General features: G+C 33.1%; 1 protein-coding gene across 12 annotated transcripts in view; it reads right to left on the minus strand.

Moving 5' to 3' along the window:
* The window catches only part of LOC127062385 (teneurin-m), a 682,969-nt gene that overhangs the window by 53,613 nt on the left and 603,641 nt on the right, over positions 1-25,715 (minus strand). The gene's annotated exons all lie outside the window — the stretch shown is intronic.

A 25,715-nucleotide genomic window follows, 5' to 3' on the forward strand; every position in this document is an offset into this window, starting at 1 on the left:
GAAATCTAAGAGAATTATCAACGGCCATGTTGTTTAGTTGCACGATTCTTAAAATATTTCGCGATAATAAAAATTAATTGCGAAAAACAAAAAATCCTCCGTTTAGGATAATCTATATAATAATCTATAAATTTCTTTCAAATTCAATATTATATTTATAAATATTATAAAGATCGTAGGGTTCATCGATTAAAGAGGCAATGGATCGTTTCTCACTGAAGAATTCTTTCGAGATAGTTTCCACGGGGGTCTCCTTTCGACGAGCTAGCAAACACACCATATGCCTTAATCCGTGCACGAGAGAAAAGAAAAAAGGAAAAAGAAAAGAGAGGAGAAAAGAAGATGCTCGTATCCAGAGGTACTCTCGAAAAGACGCGTAAACCTGATACTTTCAATACAAGAGAAGAGATTTTGTAGGTATCGTAGAGAGAAAGACAAAGATAAAAAGAATAAGAAAGAGAGAAAGAGAGAAAGAGAGAGAGAGAGAGAGAAAGAAAGAGAGAGAAAGAGAGAGGTATATAAAAGTTCCTAAGTTCCCAGGCAATGAAAACTCGCGTATAGGTGATCGTCTTTAAAGAAGAAGAGTGGAGGCGGAGAAGGTAAAGGAATAGTGAACGACAAGGAAAGAAGAAAAGAGAAAGAGAGAGAGAGAGAGAGAGAGAGAGAAAGAGAGACGATCTGGAACCAGGAGTATGCGGGCTCGCATCGGTGTAAATCGACTTTTTATCGAAGCTCGCTGCGGAGTACTTCAAGTCGCCAAGCGGTCCCTCGTTAGAAGAAGGGTAATCCTCGTATCTCACTAACTTTATGTCTCTATAGAGCGAGAAAGCTAGAGAGAGAGAGAGAGAAAGAGAGAAAAGAGAGAGAGAGAGAGAGAGAGAGAGTTACCCCACGGACGATTCCCTTTAATCCTCTTAATCCACTATCGCTTGTAAAATAGTGGAGTTAAGCCAATAAAACTGCGAGAAGACGAGCGTGCGGGAGGTCCGAACGAATGTCGATGATTCTCTCTATCTCTTTCTCTCTATCTTTCTTTCTCCTTCTCTCTTTCTTTCTCTTCTGGACCGACAGGACTCTTGTAAGAAAGTGAAGGTGGACCGGAGAAGGAGGATCCCTCGAGGGCCTCGTAACATCTGCATACGAGAAAGATGCGAGTTCTCTTCGTTTATTGCACCGATGCTCCCGGCAACTTCTCGTTGTCTTCGTCTTCGTCTTCGTCAGTTTCCACCTCACCTTCAGGCGATACGTTCATGGCGTACGAAGAAGTCACGAAAGAAAATGATCTTATGAGACTCGATCTATGTATAGTATTTCTTATCTCTTGTTTTATAAGAAGTTACGAATTAGATGGATATTATTGATTTCGATGATTCAATATTGTTACGGTTTAGATGAAATGAATTTCAAAAAAAAAAAAGAGAGAAAGGAAAATTTAGTTTACGTTTATGGCGTACGTAGAAGTCACGAAAGAAAATGATCTTATGAGACTCGATCTATGTATAGTATTTCTTATCTCTTGTTTTATAAGAAGTTACGAATTAGATGGATATTATTGATTTCGATGATTCAATATTGTTACGGTTTAGATGGAATGAATTTCAAAAAAAAAAAGAGAGAAAGGAAAATTTAGTTTACGTTTATGGCGTACGTAGAAGTCACGAAAGAAAATGATCTTATGAGACTCGATCTATGTATAGTATTTCTTATCTCTTGTTTTATAAGAAGTTACGAATTAGATGGATATTATTGATTTCGATGATTCAATATTGTTACGGTTTAGATGGAATGAATTTCAAAAAAAAAAAGAGAGAAAGGAAAATTTAGTTTACGTTTATGGCGTACGTAGAAGTCACGAAAGAAAATGATCTTATGAGACTCGATCTATGTATAGTATTTCTTATCTCTTGTTTTATAAGAAGTTACGAATTAGATGGATATTATTGATTTCGATGATTCAATACTGTTACGGTTTAGATGGAATGAATTTCAAAAGAAAAAAGGAAAAAAGAGAATTAATATCGACGAATTCATATTATTCTTTAAGGATTTTTGATCTTCGATATCTTCGATCGATTTTGTGTGATTTAGACGATTTTAAAATAATGTAAAAATTATATCACGCGAATAAAAGATGAGTTCATCAGATTTAGATATACTTGAGATAAAGTAGAATTTAACAGGCTAGTACCACTATCTGTTTTTTGCTATATATATATATATATATATATATATATATATATATATATATATATATATATAAGTAAGATGAATTTAAAAGATATCTTCGTTACGATATTAGCCATTATGATACGGCTCAGGCCGAGGTTATCGTCGAACTTACGCTCGGAATTTGCACCGAGCTAGCGAAATAAATGCATGGCGTTACCTATTATAACAACGTCCTATTACGAATGGAAACACGTTAATTTCTTATCTACCTTCCGTATCTCTCCCGGTTTTCGTGTAATTAGAGACGACGAAGCACCTTTAAAGCGCGATATTCCGAAAGATGTAGGTGAGAAATACGGGATAAGAGAGAAGGAGAGAAATGATCTTAGTATTGGATAAATCTAAGTCGAATTTTGTAGATTCTATACATTGAACTTGTCGAGTATAATTAGCTATTCTTCGTTCACAGGTTTCATTTCGCGTTATCGTTACTTATTAATCATAAATCCTTAACTAACTCATTTTTAATATTTCCAAGAAGTGGAAGGTCTAAATACAACAGACAACACGTATTCTGAGAGACAGGACATGAAGATCAGACATATGGTTCGCGAGAAGCGAACTTGAAAAGGGATTACACCGTATGCCGTTTTCTTCGACATCGATCTCGCTTCGTCACGATGAACCTGTTCTCGACGTATGAAAATCTTTCTTCTTCTCCCCTTAAGTGCACCCGAGTTGGAAGATAGAAAGATGATGCGTAAGAAATCGGATATCGATGACTCGACGATCGATACTTGCAAAAGAAACCATAAAGGATGTAACCATCCTTCGGAAGTTCGAATGAAAGAACTAAATTACATAGTTCGTAACAACTATTTCTTTTTCGAATAAAAAAAAAAAAGAAAAAGAAATATATATATATATATGGAATGAAGAAACTAACGGGTGAGAGTAAAATTGTCCTCTCTTTTTATTTCGTATTATTATTATCATTATTTTATTTTTAAAGTCCTAACGTATCTAACGTAAGAAAGTAAAATACTATGAAAGAAAAGAAGGAAGGAAGGTAGGTAGGTAGGTAGAAAGGTAGATAGGTATATAGTTAAAAGAGGAATAGAAGAAAATAGAAGGAACCATTGACCGTGGAAGATGAAAGGGCGACTCCACCCTTTTCGAAATTCAAGCCGTGTTACATTAGTCTTATCTGTGTGCGTGTGTCTTTATCTTCTTCCATATCTCTTATATGTGAACAACAGTTACTAATACCAATAGGAAAGCGTGTCGTCTATCTTTCTCGCACGCGTATTGGACTAAAATGTTCTCTTGTAGTCTACGTGTATGTGGAAAGGAGAGCAACAGCAAGAGAGAAAAAAAATATATATATATATATATACATATATATATGTATATATATATAAAAAAAAAAAGAGATAGAAACGTAGAAGGAGTAGGGGTGAGTAAAGCATGGGGGTTGAGTGAAGAAGGGAGGGGGGACGAGTTTGGCTTTACGGGGGCGCGGCAGACCGTTTGCCATCTGGCCGATACGCAATCCGACTTAGCCTTTTTTTACGTAATCCCAGACGTTTTCCAATCTCGGATGAAAAACTCGTTCCTAACGCAGAACCTTCGTCTCTTTCTCTCTTTTTCTTCGTAAGGCCGAGTATCCATTCAGCGAGTATATCGGAGCGAAAATCGAATTTGGGATTCCCGAATGGCGTTCCTTCCAACCCTTCGTGCGAGAACCTTACGTGAGAAATACTTTGCGTACTCTTTCCATCTTTTTCTATCACTACCTATTTATCTATCTATCGTCCTATTTCTCCCTATTTCTCTTTCTTTTGATATTGTGAAAGAGTTGGCTGATCGCACGCGCTCGACATCGTCTTTATGCATGAATTTTCCTTCCATTTGAGAACATATATATATATATATATATATATATATACATGTGTAACTATGTATATATATATGTATGTGTGTGTGTGTGTGTGTGTGTATGCATGTATGTAAGTACGTATATATACTTCTTTCCTATCCTTCCTCGAAGTGGCAGTACCCTTTTTTTGTCCCTCTCGTTTTTTTCCTCATCGTCTCCGTTCGTCCCTTTCACTGGCTGTATCGTCCTACGATTTTTTTTTACGCTCCCACCCCGATATATTTATAGAAAAGAGGGAAAAATTGCAAGGAGGGACTTTTGAAAAAAGGTTCGACCGATCGGATAGACGATGATTGAAAATTGTGGGTTCGAAGGGGGTGGTTGCTGAGGTACTGGTAAGAGGAAAGGGTAATCGTTTAAGAATCACCCGGATGATAGAATTTCGTTCGAATTTTCTACGAAAATGGCCTCTGTCAACGAGTATATGTATATGTATACTCTTGCATATAGTGAAAATAAAACAGATATAATATTTATTAATATTTTATATATATATAAAAAATATAATATTTGTATATTACAAATTTTTTAATATATTACAAATTTATATATATATATATATATATATATATATATATAAATATAATATTTGTATTAATGTTGTATATATATATATATATATAATATAATATTTATATTATATACAAAATATATAATATTTGATATAATATTTGTTAATTGAAAATATTTCATAACTATGCTGAACTAGTAAATATATTTTATTTTTTAAAGAGACCTATTCGAAGAAACATCTTAATCTTTGTACTTGCAAGAAAATAATTCTTCTCTTAACTTACTTCTTTTTCTTCCTTCTTCTCTCTTTCTTCTTCTATCTGTTCTTCTTAGAAACAAAATAAAGATTTTATCGTATTTACTATGTTTCTTTTTATCAATCCTTTTCTAATTCGTATTGTTGTTAAATCTCATATTTGGACGTTTTTCGTTGAATTGAAGGGTTCAGTCCTTCCGTTCAAATCTTGCGAGCAAGTTTCTTGTTTTTCTATGTCCATTAGAATGTTTCATAGAAAAGGAAAAAAAAGTGTGAGAAAAAAGAAGGGATTTGGATGGAAAGATATATCCATCTTCTAAAAGTTACCCCTAACAAAAAATATACCGATAGTTTTTGTTCGTTAATCAAAATTATAAAAAGCTGATATTAATCTCCCTCTCTCTCTCTCTCTCTCTCTCTCCCTCTCTCTTTCTCTTTTTGTCTCATTCTTTATCTGTCTGTCTTAAAAGAAGAAAAGATTCGAATAAAAATAAAATTTTTTTTTTTTTTATATATATATAAAAATATTTTCTTCCTCATGGAACAAATCTCATAAATATTTGATCAACGGACGACCCCTTTTTTTTCTTTTTTTAAATATAAAGCAGTAATAATAACATCGATCGAATGAAATAAAATTACATTTGTTCTTTTTTATCCGATCGAATTTTCGTCGATTCGATCGAATCTGAGAATAGTTATCGAATAATAAATGATCGAGTGATTAATAAAAAAACAAGATGCCTTCTAATTATAAGCCATTTTGACAAACATTAGAAAAGATTCTTACGTCAATGAATCGATCGTCGAACATATTATTTTGAACGATATCTATTATGGGAAATATCTCAATGACATCTTGCGACAGTTCGTTCCGCTGATCTCTTTACTGTGTGTATACATTTAGCACACGTCTTCCAAATCTATCTTTTGTTGGATTTCATCGGATTCAAGTCAAATAAAGAGAATTTATCGAGAAATATCAAAGTCTATCAACGTTCTAATGTTGATATTCTTCGTGGTCTGCTACGACAGGAGAGATAAAAGTATTTGATAAGGAAAAATTTATTATTTTTAGAATCTTGACATTTTTGATGATGGCGATCATATGGATCGTTTATTTTGAAAGTGATATAAATCTATTATTTTTTTTAAAACGAGATATCACATAATTCGTGATTGATTTAGTGTAAACTTTTTATTTATAACTAGTTAATATTTAATATCTTCAAAAATGTCAATGCTTTGTATGACTTAAAATTGGCCGATAAAAGAAATTGCGTAGTGATTGATTATAAAAGTGATGTAAATCGAATTTCTATAGACACAAGTGGCAGGATCATTATATTAAGTTTAAAAATGTATAAATATAATTAACGTTCAAAATAAAAAATACTACAGCTATTTTATTTCTCGTTATCATTTATAAACAAAATTGGACGAATAAGAAATATATTTCAAGTGATATATAATTTTTCGTAATTAAACTTAAATGACTTTTTACAATCTTTTCGCAATAATTTTTACAAATTATGAACATCGTGTAAGTTCATTTACATATATTATTTTAGTTAACATATATTAGTTAAATTCACGTAAAAGAAATTTATATAATCAAATAACATATTAATAAATTAGTAGAAACATTGCCAGACTTGATATAATTAATTTATATTTCTAAATCAAATAATATGTTAATCTTTAATTTTCTCGAAACAACAAAAAATGGACTTGCATCATTTTTAAAATAAACGATCCATATTCAAAAGATTCTTTCTTTATAACAATAAAGAGAGAGAGAGAGAGAGAGAGAGAGATCGTCCAACCTTTCTCAAGCTTCTAACTTAACCGTTTAACTAAACTCGAGATAAGTACGAATAAAATCTCAACCGATGCGAGCAATTCGCTCTCTAATTAGAAGCCTCTAAATCGTTCAACGAACCTACTATAAGACATTTAACTTCTAATCTAACCATCGGGCTTATCCGATTAATCGATTGATCTTTCTCTCTATCTATTTCTTTCTCTTTCCTTGTAGAGACCGAAAATCTACCAGAATAATTTACGACAGTCGGCCGAGGACTATCGGCGAATTTTGCCGATCGTTTCGCCCCCTAAGATGGGTTTTTTACGACAGTGGGAGTGGATAAACGATGAGGAAAAAAGAAAGATATAGAAATAAAGAGAAAGAAAGAAAGAAAGAAAGAAAGAAAGAAAGAGAGAGAGAGAGAGAACAACAGGTATCTGGATCTACCAGACAAGTGCTTCAGGCGTACGCCGTACTAATGATAACTAACGGGTGCTACAGAACAAAGGATTGGAATAAATTTTCGGTGCTCGACAATACGCTGGATCAAAAGAGGAGTGGTGAAGAAGAGTGGGAGGGTGGGAGAGGGGGAGGGAAAGAGGGAGAAGACCAAACGCTTATTTTCTGGCGTTTACGGTCGCCGATGCTAATCTCGAAGAAACTCGTCCGCGTTTTCGGCCCTACGGGAGTCCTTGAGAAGAAGCCGCCGTTGTCCTGCTTTACTCAGGATCCTCTTCTTTTACTGCTCGCCATCTGACATTCGAAATTCTCTCTCTCTCTCTCTCTTTCTTTCTTTCTTTCTCTCTCTTTCTGACTCTCTCGTTCACTCATTCATTCCCTTCTCTTTTGCGGAAGGAAGAAATCTGGACTGCGGTCGAGACTGAATTATGCTAATGCTTGCTCGCCCACGTTCCAACGTATTTATATGCGTACGCGTGTATCCCCTACCTATTCCTATGCTCTACGCCCTTCCTTGTCCTTCCTTTTCCTTCCTTTCCTCCTCTCGTCCTCTCCTCTCGTCTATTCTTCTCGATTGGACGAGGAAGGATAAATTAACATTTTACGACCCTTGAAATCCTCATGAAACTATCCAAGCAATCTCGATGAAATGAATATTGGAAAATGATTATTATTTATCTTTCGCGAAATGATAATTCGATTAAGGGAATCCCGTGTTTTTTATGATAAGGTTCCTTTTTTTGTTATTCTTTTCTTTCTTTTTTTGTTTGGTTTTGTTTTTTGTTTTGTTTTTGTCGAATAATTTACGAGCGAGAACGATGAAAGGAAATTGAGAGAGAGAGACAGAGAAAGAGAAAGAGAGAGAGAGAGAGAGAGAGATTTCTTTTCTTGCTGCGAAAGACGGTGACCATCTGTGGTTCGAAGACCAAATGGAAAACGTAATTTTTCAGAGATCCAAAGTCAATTTGATGTACGAACACGTACGAAGAGTTAGGTAAGTGAACGCGATAAGACCGATTCATCGGTTCTCTTTTAGAGAATTTTGGCACGTGAGACATGTGGTGTTCTAAGGTATTAAGATGAAGTTGAGCATGAAGAAATAATTCTTTTACAGTCTACTTACATCTCACGTGGACCATCTTGCGAACACGCGTAAACTTATTATTCTACGTTTCTAAAAATTTGTTCTGTTTTTGCTATTTTTTCTTCTTTTTCGCAAAAGAAAAAAAAAACATAGAAAAAAGAAGAAATTATGTTTCCTACGCTATATTAATGCGAGATTTTACATTTATTTTGACATTGAAAAAAAGTTGATGAAAGGTTGATGAAAGTTGACCTTCAGAAAAATAGAAATATTTTACTTGACGTTGTAAAGTATTAAGATGAAGTTGAGAATGAAAAAATAATTCTTTTACAGTCTACTTACATCTCACGTGGACCATCTTGCGAACACGCGTAAGCTCATTATTCTAAATTATATGTAAAAGTATATTCTGTTTTTTCAATTTTGCTTTCTTTCGAATTATAAAGAAAAAGAATTATGCTTCGTCCCCGTTACATCACCGTGAACTTTGTATTTATTTCGATGTTTAAAAAAAGCTGATGAAAAATTGATGAAAGTTGACCTTCAGAAAAATAGGAATATTTTACTTGGCGTTGTAAAGTATTAAGATGAAATTAAGAACGAAAGAATAATTCTTTTACAATCAACTTACATCTCACGTTGTCCATCTAACAAACACGCGTAAACTTATTATTATACGTTTCTAAAAATTCATTGTTATTTTTCTATTGTTTTTTCATTCGAATTATAAAGAAAAACGAATTATTTTGTTTCTGTTGAATTATAAAAAAAAAAGAAAGAAAGAAAGAAAGAATAGATTATGCGTCACTCCCGTTACATCAACGCGAACTTAAAATTTATTTCGATGTTTAAAAAAGATTCATGAAAAGTCGATGAACGTTAACCTTCAGAAAAATAGAAACTTTAATATCGACAGTTCAAAATTCAGTATAAGAAACCACGAGACGAAACCATGAGTGAAGAAAATATCTCTAATTCAAGCTTTATAACGACCTTTTGAATTATCTATGAAGCGAATTATATTAACTGGAGCAACTAATATATTAACTTCTCTCGTGAACCTTCGCTATTTCGTCGATCGAGCTAAGCGTCTTCTCTCTTTCTCTATCTATCTCTCTATCTCTCTTTCTCTCTCCCTTATACACGTACGTTCCTTTGCTCAAGGAAAAGTGGAACTCATGATAGACGTCGAGTTTCCCCGCTACATAATATTTATGCTGCTATGAGATCGTTGATTAGAGAGCACTGAGTTAGATGTACTGAGACGTACCAAGTCGAAGTTTCGTTTCTATTAACGTTCGTGCATCTACTGTTTCCGTTTGCCAACGACGGAAGATTCTCACCATTCCTCGTGCCCTTTCTCCCTTTAAATGAAGAAATTTCGGGACGAATATAACTTATTATTATTTTCTATGCGCAATTAAATTATAAGATATTAATATTGTACTTATCTATCGGAACAACGATAAATTTATTTTGAAAGTTGTGCAAATCTATTATTTATTGTTTCGAGAAAATTGAAAATTTGCATATCAGTCGATTCAAAAATAGAAATTAATTATGTTAAGTCTGGCATGGTTTCTATTAATTTAGCAATATGTTATTTGATTATATAAATTTCTTTTAGGCGAATTTAACTAAAACAATATATATATATATATATATATATATATATATTTATCGGCTGTAAATGGACTTATATTTATTTTTATAATTAGTCGATTGCAAAAGATCATTAAATTTCAATTAGGAAAAATTAAATATCACTTAAAATATATTTTGTATTAATCCAATTTTGTTTATAAATAATAACGAGAAATAAAATAGGGATAGTATTTTTTATTTTGAACGTTAATTATATTTACATATCGTTAAACTAAACATAACAAAGACCTTGCCACATATGTCTATGAAAATTGGACTTTCATTCAAAAGCATTGGCATTTTTGACGATATCAAATATAAACTAGTTACAAATAAAAAGTTTATACAAAATTAATCACGAATTATGTGATATTTAATTTTTCAAAAAAATCGATTCGCTTTCAAAATAAACGTTTCATATTTATTATACATCGCAACAATAATACACATATATAACAAAATAAACTTTGCATTCGAGCTTTTCTTTCTATTATCCTAACGTTTGATTATATCTAAATATTCATATAAATAAATAAAAAGACATAGATGGATAAGAAATCCAAGCCCACTTTCTTCTTTTATTTCTTTACTTTCTTCATTTCTTTTTCTTCGGTTGTGAGTACAGCAGACGAGATGGAGAAACGAAACGGAGGTGAACGTTTTATTGATCGGTAAACGATTGGTAGATGCACGATGACCAGAGCTCCCAACCGATTCGACAAAATCAAATAGTGCCACAAGAGTTTTCTATAGTTGAACGCTGACGGTTCGATCGGCTAGCATGAAAGAACATGGAGCAACGAGGTTGGAAGGTGGGGGAGGAGTACAACATTAATGTGCTCGTTGACATTGTGTTTACCCTAGCGTGTACACAGGGGCATCCAAAGCGTGTATGCATGGGACAGAGAGAGAGAGAGAGAGAGAGAGAGAGAAAGAGAGAGAGAGAAAGAGAAAGAGAGAGAGAGAGAGAATAGATTGGAAAGGGAAGTCACAGGTCGAGTCAGGGTACCGTAGAGGGAGTACTACTGCAACAAGCATCTCTCTTTCTCTTTCTCTCTCTCTCTCTCTCTCTCTCTCTCTCTCTTTCACATACATACACATAGAAACACACTCTGGAATGATGGATGTCGGGGCCTTTCAAGTCGTCCCTGCTGTTCACCCAGTGATTATCTAATACTACATGACCTGGTGAAGTGGAGAAGTGTATAAAGAGAGAAAAAGAGAGAGAGAGAGAGAGTCGGCTCGCGAAAAAGAGAACTCGAATTATCGTCGGGAGTGGCAAAACGCGTGGGACCGATTTCTAGCTTTGCTACATCGTACCTATTACGTAAACTTGTTTGGAGTTTCTCCAAGAGATGAAAAGAGAACAAAATCGAAACTACATGGCGAATACAACCCTACCCGAATCTCGTAGGACAACATACGGTGCACGGGGTGCCATGGTATCGGGGGTTCTCGTGAATGGAGGACAGGAAAAAAGCAAGCACGAGCTTTCTCCTCTGTCGTTCAATCTTTCTCTCTCTCTCTCTCTCTCTCTCTCTCTCTTTCTCTCTTTTTTCTTTATGTACATATGCAACTCTTTGAAAGATGGAGAGAGAAAGAGAGACAGAGATGTGCAGGGTTCGTCATTATGGTGAAGGGAAAGAAAGGGTTGAAAAAGAGAGAGAGAAATAAAAAGAGAGAAAGAATGAGAGAGAGAGAGAGAGACAGAGAGAGAACCGTGCATCGCCTTTTCCGGTCGGGCCTTCATCGTTCTTCGAAATTACTGGGCTGCCACTCAAATTGGCCCTACGACGAACAATCAGCCCTATTACGTGGCATTTGTCAGCGCGCGAGCCGGTTTCAGATGTTAGACGAAAGCAGAAAGGGAGGGAGGTTGTTCGACGCGCGTGCTTCTCGTCTTACCTTTCTCTTATTGGCTAATGTCGTCCGTTCTATCGTGTAGAAAGGGGTAGTTTAGGTCGACGCTGTTGCTTTCCCTTCCTATTCGTAGGGTCCTCAAAGATCTTTTGTAAACGAAAAGATCTTCCTTCGTCAATGGTAAATCTATGATGATCGGTAAGTGAAATCCGTTTTGAACGTTGGACATTTCTTCTTTTTTAATTCTTATTTGAAGCATTTGAAAATGAACAGGAAAGTTTCGATGATCAGTTATCATTTATCGGTTGAATTTACGATAAATATTTAAGGATCAATTTTGATTTATTTAATTGTTTTGTTGTAGTATATCGAAATTAGATTTGATAAAAGTAAGAGATTAATAAATCTTTGTATCTAATTTGTTAGTTATAATTAATCAGTCGTTATTATGTGATACAATTGATTAACGAGGCAAAGATGTATCTACCGAGAGTGTTATGCAGTCGTCGGTATGAGTGATATCGATTTTTGTAAAAATATAGAGTCTGCAATGCTGTTATTATTTTGGTTAACTGGAACTGTCTTCGATTAGATTTTATAGAAAAGAAAGAGAGAGAGAGAGAAAAAAAGTCATCCTAAAAATATAAAACTACCTTGTAACCTGATGCAGAGAGACACTATTTCAACTGATCATTCAAAGTATCACTGATTCTTTTTCAATTCGACGTACTCGAAGGAATGAGGAAAAATGGAAAGAAGAAAACAAAAAAAGAGAGAAAAAGAGAATATAAAAAAAAGAAAAAGAAGAAGAAGAAGAAGAAGAAGAAGAATACTAAACCGAATGAATAAAAGAATCTTTTATTTCACTTTAATTATCTTTCGAAACATCGCACAGAAGCGCAATCTCCTTCATCAGATTCTTTTTAAAAATACAAGAGACAAGAATGAAGAGAGGAGACATTTGATGGTACTGAAAGAAAAATAGACCCTTGAATGGACGACGATAGCGATCGAACTATTTAAATAGACTCCGAAAGGAAGACACTTAAATACCTAAGCGACGAGTTTCGAACGGAGTCGAAACGTTTCAAAGGACGATTATCCTACGGTATATCGACGAAAGAAAGAGAGATAGAGATAGATAGATAGATAGATAGATAGATAGATAGATAGATAGAAAGAGAGAGAAAGAGAGAGAGAGAGAGATAGACAAAAAAAGAAAGAGAAAGAGAAAGAAAAAGATGTGGAACGCACGAAGGTCAGAATTCGCATTAAAGTATCATCGATCTTCGTCCGAGGAAGAACTCGTCGTGCAAAGAAGAAACTGCCAAAAGACGGTGCTAGTCGTTTTAGCAGGGAGCGGATCGTTTTAAGCAAAGACGAACGAGTAGAAATAAAATGAGGAAGAGGTGAAGAGAAGGAAGGACGATATCGGCGATCGTCTCGTTCCTTTCTTCCCTGCAGGCGACCATCCGTTCCTTTTCGGAGGTTCTCTTCGATATCGACGATAAATACGCTCGGTTTTGCTTGCCAACGACGGCTTTAAGAGGCTTTTACGAACGTTCCGTCTTTTTCCAAGGTTCCGTCGCCTTCCTCTCGCTGGTTATATAGTTATATACTTCCTCTTTCCCTCCTCCTCATCCTTCTCGTCCTTCACGGCCTTGTCGTTCTTCCCCTCCTTCTTCTTCTTCTTCTTCTTGTTCTTCTTGTTCTTCTTGTTCTTCTTCTTCTTCTTCATCCCCCTTAGCCTTGCCATCTTTTTTTTTCTTTTCGATCGACGAGGATACTCGAAGGGTGCGTCGTATTGCGAGGGTGGCAAGAATCGAATTTTGCCTTCGGGTTATGTAGGTCCGAACGAAACGAAAATGAACAAATGAATAAATGTATACGGGGAATAATAAACGCATTAACCCTGTATAATGAGAAAAATATAAATAGGAAATTAATGTATTGGATTATGAAGATATAGATTCATATTTGGAGATCATTTTCTGTTTCTTTCTTTCTTTCTGTCTCTCTCTCTCTCTCTCTCTCTCTCTCTCTCTCTCTCTCTCTCTCTCTCTCTCTCTCTCTCTCTGTCTTTGTCTCTGTCTTTCATTAATCCTGTAGAATAAGAAAAATATAAATAGGAAATTAATGTATTGAATTATGAAGATATAGATTCATATTTGGAGATCATTGTCTGTTTCTTTCTTTCTTTTTCTCTTTCTCTCTCCTTGCTTCTCTCTCTCTCTCTCTCTCTCTCTCTCTCTCTCTCTCTGTCTGTCTTTGTCTCTCATTAACCTTGTATAATGAAAAAAATATAAATAAAAAATTAATATATTGAATTATGAAGATATTCATATTTGGAGATCGTTTTCTCTTTCTTTCTCTTTTTCTCTCTCTTATTATGGCGACGAAAGTTAAGTACTATCTCAAGAGATATGTATACCTGGTTAAAATCACGTTTAGGGATACTTAACGACAAAGGTTCGGTCGAACAAAAAGAAAGAAAAAAAAATGGGAAGGACGCGATAATATCATGGGGTTGCTGACACACCCCTGACGAGAAAAGAAAACGATGGAAAATTTCGGTAGAAAATCAATACTGTCATCGAGTTCGCTTATCTTATCTCCATTCTGCTGTTAGATATTTATTAGAAAAAAAAAAATAAGAAATAAATAAATATACACATACGTACACATCGTGCCTATACTATACATAAATTATTAGTAATTAAATATGGTTGAGAAATCTTAGCGGATATTAATTACTCGCGCTCATTGTAATACTTTGTAATAATCAGTGTAATTTCATTGTTACATGCGTTCCTTGAATATATATCCTTTTGAAACTCGTTAAAGATACCGAACGATTTAAATGAACGTCGTAATGCTATAAAATAGAAACAGTAATAAGAAGAATAAAATAGATAGGAGAGAACAAGAGAGAGAGAGAGAGAGAGAGAGAGAGAGAGAGAGAAGAAAGATGGCGTTATCTTAAAGAAATATGCTCTTATCTTGAACTCGATATGATTTTTACGGATTATCAGAAAATATCTCTTTCTCGTACGAGATCAAAGTATCTCTTGAAAAAAAAAGAAAAAGAGATAAAGAAAATTGTTAATCCTGAAAAGAAAGAAAAAGAAAAAAAAGAAAAAACTTTGAAAATTTTTTCGTGATCGAAAAAGAACGTACGTAAGTTCGTACATACTTATAGATAAATTGTTATAGGTCGAAGGGAAAGTGAAGAAGAGGGTAGAACGATGATTTTTTTCGAATCGAACTTTTCCAAGAGGCACATCAACTTTCTTACTCCATTAACGCTTCAAGGATCCTCGTAGATCGTAGAAGAACTCGTAATTTCGTTCGGATTTCTAAGGACAATCGTGTAAAACGCGTCAACTCAAGTGTTCATTGTTTGATTCGTTGGACTCCCTTTCTTTATCTTTTACTTTTCTTTTTCTTTTTATCTTTCTGTTACGAGATCGAGGCTTATCTTTCTTTCTTCGAGTTAACGAAATCGACTTGAGTGTACGACCGAAGTGGCGAGGGTGACTCCTGCTAACTGTATCCTGAAGGATATGGATTCGAAAAGAGATGAAAAGACGAAGAGAGAGAGAGAGAGAGAGAGAGAGAGAGAGTCTTTTTTCTTTTATTTTGTTTCCTTTTTTTTTATAGATGTTTGTTTTATAGACAAAGATATTACATTTAGACGAAAGTAAGATTTTAATGTTAGAGAAGAATCGTATCTTATTAACGCGAATACTATCATCTATTTTTATTACACTACGTCAATTTGAAGAGTATTGTAAAAGAATTTTATTCATTATCATAATTTTAGTTTGTTTAATTTTGAAAATAATAAATAAAAAAGGAAGCTTTTACTTTGAATATTTGTAATGATTATGATTTTAGTGATAATACATAAAATAGAAAAAAACAGGAAATTAGAAATCGGTCATTCATTATTATTACAGTTTTCTATTCTATTAATGAATTTTTATGACATAGACAAAATTTTATTTGTAATTGAAAAAATTTAGTTTGCAAATTCTTTTTAATTTTAAGAAACCGATTATATTTTTATATTAATTATATAAATGTATTATAATTAATTATATATGTATACACACATTCGTACAAACACACACACATATATATATATTTGTATTTAGAATTTCTCTTATACCATATTTATAATATAAATAAATAAATAAATATATATATATATATATATATCTAATTGACTCACTTCGCTCTCGATACTTATTCTTCAGAAAACAGATAGAACGGAAAAATTCGTATCTTTCCACTACTCTGGAAAACATAGTCGAAGGAGATCACCATTGTGGAGAGGTGCATTGAACTTTGCCTTTTAACATCTTCCTAAGATTCGATTCCTTTGCACACAGTCCATCACCCAGGGGGAATGCTTTTACAGGAACATGGCTCGTCACTATACCGCTTTAATTATCGAGCTGCTGCTGCTGCAGCTACTGCTGCCAGAGTCTCGAGCGTTTCAATCGGCTCGTCTGCTCTTCTTATTCTCTCTCTCTCTCTCTCTTTCTCTCTCTATCTCTCTCTCTTTCGTTGAGAGGCAACCGTTAGTCGACGTTAGTCGGCATAGCCGGCGGATAAGCGACTGAAGAAAAGAAAAAAGAGCATAGTGCTATATACTCTTGGAGTATACGTTTGCCTTTTCTCCCTTAACAGTAGAAAAAGAAGAAAAAAACAAGAGAGACAGAGAGACAGAGACAGAGAGACAGAGACAGAGAGAGAGAGAGAGAGAGAGACAGAGAGAGAGAGAGAGAGAGAAGAGAAGGGGTGGTAGAGGTCCACTTCTCTCGAACGTTATTGGATCCTTATTTCCACGCAGACTTTACCCTCTCAACGACGAAATATGCTCGTATCAGCACGCACTGGACCTTTCATATCGACCCACGCTCCTTCTCTTCCTTTACGTCCACCATCTTCCACTTTACTCTCCACGAATTCGCAAGAAAGGAGTGTTCGTAATACGTCGGTAAAACGATTCGAGCCTCTGAGAAGGTCGATCCAAACCCTCTCTCTCTCTCTTTTTCTCTCTTTCGTTCTGTGTATTCAAGATCTTCTCTCTCTCTCTCTCTCTCTCTCTCTCTCTCTCTCTCTCTCTTTTTGTCTGTTTCTGTCTCCGTCTCGTTCTCTGTCTTTCTCTTTCTTTCTTTTTCCAACCCTTCGTACACTCTCGAGTAAGCACTTTTCCACCGAAAATCCATTGAAAACCCCATAGCCGGCGACCTCCTCACAATATATACATACATACACACACATATATATATATATCCATGGTATAAAACGTTTCGCGAAGTTTGACCCCACCGAGAGAAGGAGAAAAAGAATCTTCTTCTTGCTCTTTTTATTTTTCTTCTTCGAAATGGCACGATCGATACTACTACAACTACTATTACTACTAGTATTACTAGTAGTAGTACTACTATTACTATTACTATTACTACCGATAGTAGTCTATACTATCGATGAGACGAGATACACGTACACACACTCTCTCTCTCTCTCTCTCTTTATATCTATCTATCTCTCTCTCGCTTTCTTTTTATTTTACTTGTTTCCTCTTTTTTGATTTTATATATCGAGGAATCGATTTGAGAGATGAAATACTGATAGTGTATCGACAATAGAAAGGAATCCAATGGCGGAATACTTTCTGAAATTAGATCGGACCACCCGTTGGATTCAGAACGAAAAAGAGGAAAAAAGTAGGAAAGAAAAAGAGAGAGAGAAAGAGAGAAAGCTTCGATCAGCAACGAGAGAGAGAAAGAAAGAAAGAGAGAGAAGTATTCTTCTCAAAAGTACAAAAATGATTCTCTGGAAAGGTCTCGTTCTTGTTTCTTCTCGATCTTCTTCTCTCGCTTTTGAATCTTGTTCAAGGATCTTTTTCCAGGTTTACGTGTTTCTTCTCGCAAAAAGAATTTTTTCCTCGTAGGCGAACGAAGATTCATTTAATTTCGACCGAACGATTCTTCTTCCTCGCTCGATGATCGACGATTCATACCCGAACGATTCCGATACGATCGAACGTTCGTTGAAGCGAAAAAGAGATAGAGATACAGAGGAAAAAGAAACAGAAAGAGAATGAAAACGCGCGAGAGAGAGAGAGAGAGGAGAAATGGGAGAAGGATGACTCTTCCAGTGGGAATTTCGAAGGGTGTCTAATTGCTTCAAAACTTGTCACGCCGCTTTCGAAGGGCTCCGACGAAGCATCTCGTTCGCTGTTGGAGTGCCACGTGATTAATGGAAGTCCTCGAAAATGGACGTACTTATCTCGATCCCGATGCAAAAAAGAAAGAGAAGAAGCCTCGTTAATGCGTTTTTAGAAGTACGATCCAGATCGGTCGGATTCGTAGGATAACACACGTTCGACGTTCTGCTTAATACCATACTCCTTAATATATAATAAATTATTCTTTTTGATATCGTAAATAAATTTCTGTATAAACACACGGTGTGTAATGTATGAGTTAAAAAAAAAAAAGAAAAAGAAAAAGAAAGAAAGAAAATGAGAGCGCGAGCGCGCGAAAAGAAAACACTGCTATGAATTATTCACCCCCAACCCCCTCCCCCTCACCCTCATTTCATCCATCCCTTCACCCACCCCATAGAAACGTAAATGAATTCTCCGGTTTATAACCACCTGTTATTTCTTCCTAAAACTTTTCTATTTTTATTCCCCTTTTTTCACGGTGTATCTATTTCGCTCCAGTAGGGCGAAAAAGTATAAGGGAAGAAAGAGAGAAAAAAGAATAGAAAAAAAAGAAAGAATGAAAAAAGAAAGAATGAAAAAGAGAATGTTCGTTCTTAAGAAACAATGACCGATCTATCTTTCACGTTTTACGCTTTTAACCTCTCGAGAAACTCCAGAGAGACAGTGAGAAAAAATTTCCGATAGTAGGTCGGAAAATATAAATTCCAGGAACGTTTTCTTGAATAAAGGCAACTATTCTCTTCCGTCTCCTTTTTTTATACTCTCTCTCTCTTTCTCTCTCTCTCTTTTTCTCTGTGTCTCTATTTTTTTCTCATTCCTAAGATAATAATTGCCGTATCGGAAGAATATTCGACGAATTTGGGACAAAAAGAAAAAGGAAAAGCGAACGTCGGATCACAGCGGGATGTCCAGAGTGCCCTCGGTTCGTTCTTTAAAAAAAAAAAAAAAAAAAAGAAACAAAAAGACAGAGACCTTTAAGCGTTTTTTTGCTTTTCTTTCATCTTAGTTGCTATTATTGCGGGTATAGTGCTTCAATGATTAGCTTTAAAAATCGAGAGACTCGTTTGAAAGGAAATTTTTCGTTCAATGAAAAACCAGGTCGACTTCATTTCGTTTGTTTCGCTCGAACCAATTTTGTTATTTTTATATTTCGTCCTTGTCTATCTTCGTCTATCTCGTCCTCTTTCCTGGGCAAGGACATCTTACGGATATCCTTGAAAATTGAACTAATGTTTCCTTTATTTTTTTTTTTTTTATTGTAAATAGGTATACGTCCTTGAGATTTCGTCGAGCGAAACATTTCGTAGAACAACAAAACGCTGTTAAGTACTCATGGACAATGCCTTTTGTGTTTCTTGCCTATTTGTGTTTAAATATCTCCGGGAATGTTTAGTTCTAGTTTAGACATTTCTTTGAACTGATCAACAAATTCAAGTGGTTGGTTTGTAGGTCAAACGATTTACGACGCGTGTGTGAAGCTTACTCTTGAAATATGTATCTATTTCTTAATCTTGAAGATCATTTCGTACTAAGAGGTCGCACATCAAATTCTTTAAATTATTCCGACTAACCTTCTAATAGTATCAAATTTTCTCTTTTCTCGTATTTCTTTTTTTATAGTCAAAGTACTTATATCTTTCTATTTTTCTTCTTTGTATTTTCAATTTTTTCCGAGCATTGTTTGGAATTGTTAGTTGAAATATTTGGTATTAAAAGTTTGATTTTTAAAGATGTATATAAATATTTAATAACGTTAACTAAATAATAGATATAAAAATCCATATTCTCTTTTTTTAATTTTCTCTCATTATTATTTTGTTTCTCATTATTATTAATTAAATATACAGAAGTTAGATTTTTAAAGATCTATATAATTATTTAACCGTTGCAAGTGAGAAATAAATATTCTGAAAGATCAATACATTCTCTTTTACTAATTTTCTTCGAGATATTTTTTAAAATAGTTATTAGAAACTAAATATTCAGTATTAAAATTTCGATTTTTAAAGATGTACATAACTATTTAATAATGTCAATTAAATAACAAATATTTTTGGAGATCTGTATATCCACTTTTTCTAATTTTCTTCGAGATACTTTTTAGAATACTTATTCGAAACTAAATATTCAGTATTAAAAGTTCAATTCTTAAAGATCAATATAACGCATTAAAACATAGCTAATTTTGTTGCTGTTGAATTATTTAAAATGTACATTAATACATTAATAATTGTATCGAATATATAGATGTATACATAACGAACGAATATATGTAATAAACGAATATATTTCTTAATTATAACTCGACAAACGTTAAAAATCGTTTCAAACTCTGCTTAAAATTAATTTTGATTGTACGTAGTTCAAGGACAACGTATGATTTTTGGTTAAACAAGTTGCCAACAAGGAAAGTGGAGCCGGATGATTGTACCTCACAAGTGCAATTGACAGTAAACTCAACTTTCTCTCTCTCTCTCTTTCTCTTATAGAGTTTAACAATCGATCTTACTGCCCTTGCCTTGCTACTTCTGTCTCTTTGTCTTCGTCGTTTCCCAAATTCGCAAGAAACTTCGTGTTTCCCTTTAATCGAGACTATTGTACGACATAGATTCTTCTTCTTACGATAGTTTGTTTATTCGTGGTATCATTTTTTAAAATTACATTCATTCGATCGTGATTTTTCAAGAATTTTTCTTCATATATTTTATAATATATATATATACACACACACATACATACACACTATATATACTATATATATATATATATATATATATATATATATATATATATATAATATAATATATATAATATAGTTATAAATATATTTATAATATATTTATAATACAGTGTATAATTAGTTTTGATTATAGTTTTTTCGTAAACAATAAATAATTCGTCCTTTTATAAACATCGTGATCTTTCAAGAATTTTTCTTTATATATTTTATAGTGTAGTTGTAAATATAGTTATAAATATATTTGTAATATATTTATAATACAGTGTATAATTAGTTTTTATTATAGTTTTTTCGTAAACAATAAATAATTCGTCCTTTTATAAACATCGTGATCTTTCAAGAATTTTTCTTTATATATTTTATAGTGTAGTTGTAAAATATAGTTATAAATATATTTATAATATATTTATAATACAGTGTATAATTAGTTTTTATTATAATTTTTTCGTAAACAATAAATAATTCGTCCTTTTATAAAAATCGCGATCTTTCAAGAATTTTTCTTTATATATTTTATAATATAGTTATAATGTATATACACACACACACACACACACTATATATACTATATATATTATATAATATATATAATATAGTTATAAATATATTTAAAATATATTTATAATACAGCATATAATTAGTTTATATTATAGTTTTTTCGGAAAGAACAAATAATTCGTCCTTTTACAAACAATAAACAATCTTAAAAAATAGGTGGGTCATCGAGAAGAATTTGAAGACAAAACAGAAACAAAAAAAAAGAAAAAGAAAGAAAACACTTGAAGTGATCCAGTTAAACGTAGCAATACACGAACAACGAAGGATCTAATTTCTCGGAAATGGATTGAAACTTGGTATCTTTGAAAGGCATTGCTTCGGTGGAAGCTGTGTTTCCTGTGTTTTTTTCAGTCACTTTGATGAGATTCAGTAACGGCTGGAAGGATTCTCCACACATCACTGAGTTCGTATAACCATTGCGAACAGTGAAGATGGAGAAAGGCGGGCAACGAGAGAAGAAGAAAGAGAAAAAGAGAAAGAAAGAAAGAGAGAGAGAGAGAAAGAGAGAAAGAGAGAGAGAGAAGGTGATTTCGACCAGGCGTTTCTTTCTTCACAATGACTAAAACCGAACCCCCGAGTTTCTTATTCCGAGGGCATGGTGTAACTCATCAACAGAGTGTGTAAAGCTGCCAATAGACGTGCCGAGATAATGCGAGAGAGAGAGAGGGAGATAGAAAGGAAAGATATAGGGAGCTTTTAACCGCGTGTGTTTGAATAAGCGTTCCCCTAATTCTTTCGAGCACCGCGACAAGACGTCGAGAGGTCGAAATATGACAAACACATTTGCGTCGCATTTATGTGGAACGATTCCGACCGTACGTGACAGATGTTTCATCTTGGATCGATCATAAAAGTGGGATAGAGACAGAGATGATTAAGTTTCTTCCCTGGAGAGGAAATGACGATTAAAATCATTAATGAGTTTTATCCTTTCCTCGTTACCATTATTCATCTCTATTTTTCATTAATCGAATATCAATTAAAAACTAATTAAGAACTAATTAGTTTTATGGCTGTGTGTATGTGTGTGTGTGTGTGTTAATGATGTGTACATTTTCTTAAACTATGTATATAGTATTTTTGTATATCTGTCTTTATTATATATTGGACTATGATAAATACTCTGTTGATAAGCTTAAGAATTATATGGAATTGTTTATATATGTATTATATATCGACTTTTTAAAAACATTTCTTTCAAATCTGGAGTTTTTTGAAAGCTGTATTTATCGTAAATAAAATTTGTGGATAAATTATGAAAAAAAAAGAACACTAAGATATACTGTATTTATTTTTTGGTTATCAGTGAGTCGTCAAGCTTTATATAGCTTTCATATAGGACGATTCATCTTTTTTAAATTAAAATTGGAAAAATTGGAAAATTTTTTATAAGGTTAAAATAAAATATTACGAAATTCGTTTTGTATCAAGGAAGAAAAAAAGAGAGAGAGAGAAGATAATGAAATTATTTAATAAAATAATACAATTTATTTTAATAAAAAATAATGAAAAATGTCGGAGAAACATCTATTGACGTAGACGTGTGTAAAAATACGATATACACGATAATTTCCATTTATCCGATTAATCGATTGAAATAAAAAAAGAAAAAGAAAAAAAAAAAGAAACAAGTTATCCTTGAAATAGAAGCACGTTAGAAAAAAAAATCGATTTGAGAGAAATCTTTAAATTTAATAAAGATAATCTTGAAAATATGGAATCAAACGATCTAACAATATCTGAGAAATTTTCTTTACCGTTTTCAAAATTTTGTCGAATTCACTGTTTCGAAAAAAACGCCTTTGAAGTTGATTTGTGTTGTATTTATAAATAAATAAAAATTATTTTTGTGTATTTTTAATTAATAATCGATTATACAATTATATAACGAACCTTCAATTTTCAACACAAACTTTAAATGATTTTTATGTTTTCATTTCTTAAATATGCAAATCTTTTTGATAGTATTTTATAGCATGCGATTATATTTATACTATTATCTTCTTTTACAACAAATTGATGAACGAGCGGATCAATTTCGCATTAATTTATGAAACTTTATATTAATTTAAAAATATTATATATAAAATGCTTTCATTGACAAAATATCGATCTCAAAACGATGTCAAATGCAATTTCTATCGTCTTGAGTCCGCAATTAATATGTTTTATCGACAAACTCTAATTTCATTAATATTTATCGAGTAAAGTCCTCAATGTAATTTCGCAACGATATAAAATTTTCTTTTTTATTTAGATTCTTGTTTAAAAAGTAGATTTATTTTTTTCTTTTAAGACATTATCATGTATATTCATGCTTTCGTATTCGTACTTAAAATTATTTAATTCATCTTCACATTATTTTCCAACTACATTTATGATTCTAGACCGTGTAAGTATTAATATTCTAAACTGTATAATTAATTAAACTCCTGGATGTTCATTCATGAAATTATAATGATAAAATGTTTACCAATGTGCTATCATCGCATCATCTCTTTATTTAATCGGTAGATTCTTTTATAATTTATTGTATACTACTTTTTATGTTTTGCTTTTCATTTTTTATACTAAGGGTTGTTTTCAATTTTTTTTCTAGTTTTCATTTTTTTTATTCGAAAACTTTACACGTACATGGGTATATATACATACATATATACATACATATATATATATATATATTATTATTATTATTATTACTTTTTACATAATAGAACTGAAATACAATAAAACATTAAAAAAGAATATTAGAATATATAAAAGTTGTTTAAAATTTAAAAATATTACTCGAACGTGCCGACTATACTATTAATATAATCGTAACGTTGTTTTCGAATGTTTATTCGATCTTTTAACTCGATATTATGAAAATTTGTCGAAATTATAAAAAAATAGATTTTCATTTGATAAAAAGAATCATATACGCCCTTAATAAATTCGTGATTGTGGTTAGACGAACTCTAAGACGATCTTCGTGATCTTCGACACTTAGAAAACATTCTATTTTTAGTCAACACTTAAGACATATTATTCGTTTTTCTCGACTTCGTCGTTTCTACGGTCTAATCAATTATTCCTCCATTCAGGTACCGTATTGTAGCTGTTCTAACCATTAGAAATACTCATTATACGAACTATTTGCCCTAGTAAATTCGTAAAGCGTTCTGAGCACGGCATCTGTATTTTTTATTTACGTACCGCCAATCAAACTACGGTACACGCGATCGAAAGGTTACGTGCGTTCAATCCCTTCTGGATTATCAAACAATATTATATAATACGATTAAAACATCATAATTCTCCGACTACATATGTCAATATATACGATCGCGAGTAACGTATTTTTAAATTATTATTTATCGAAGAATTTAACATTGTCGGATTTAAATTTATTATAAAAAATTCTTTATTGATAAATACCGAAATTTTTATTAATAATACCGAAATAATCTACAAATTTTAATTAATTTCTAGGATTTCCTTTCTGGAATAGGAAGCTTCGTTGAAAAGGCTGAAAAGTATTCAAGGAAAATAAAAATAAAAAGAAAGAGAGAGAAAAAGGAGAAAAAGAAAAGAAAAAAAAATCGGCTAGTGCGTCATCACCCTCGGAAGTTTGCGACGCGTCTGCGAATCGGATTACCATCCACCGTCTCTCGTTCACCCTCCAGTCACCCTCTCTATCTTTCTTTCTTTTTGTAGCCGTTGCGTTGCAAGGGTGCAAGGAACTCGTAGCGTGGAAAAAGATGCCGAAGTAGACGACGGTACTCGGGTGCGATGATCCGCTCGCGAGTTCTTCTCAATGCGTGTGTTCACGCATTCGCGCGTCTCGATGATTTCTCAACGCGTTCAAAGAACGAAAGAAGAAGAAGAAGAAGTATATATGTATGTACATAGATAGATGTATATACATAGGAGAGAAAAAAATTGTCAAGAGTCTACGAATGAATCGTTCGAACGAAGAATAGAACGTTAGAAAACGTCAATTATAAATTATAATTCGTTGGAATCTTGTTTTTGATATTGTTTCATTATATATCGCAACAGATCAACAAGTTCGATGGAAAATGAAATTGGCTGGGTTGAAAATTGTTTTTTAAAATTCGCATTTTTTCATTTTATGTACACTCGCGCGTCTCGATGATTTCTCAACGCGTTCAAAGGACGAAAGAAGAAGAAGAAGAAGTATATATGTATGTATATAGATAGATGTATATACATAGGAGAGAAAAAAATTGTCGAGAGTCTACGAATGAATCGTTCGAACGAAGAATAGAACGTTAGAAAACGTCAATTATAAATTATAATTCGTTGGAATCTTGTTTTTGATATTGTTTCATTATATATCGCAACAGATCAACAAGTTCGATGGAAAATGAAATTGGCTGGGTTGAAAATTGTTTTTTAAAATTCGCATTTTTTCATTTTATGTACACTCGCGCGTC

This window comes from Vespula vulgaris, chromosome 3, assembly GCF_905475345.1.
Source record: "Vespula vulgaris chromosome 3, iyVesVulg1.1, whole genome shotgun sequence".
Lineage (NCBI taxonomy): Eukaryota > Metazoa > Arthropoda > Insecta > Hymenoptera > Vespidae > Vespula > Vespula vulgaris.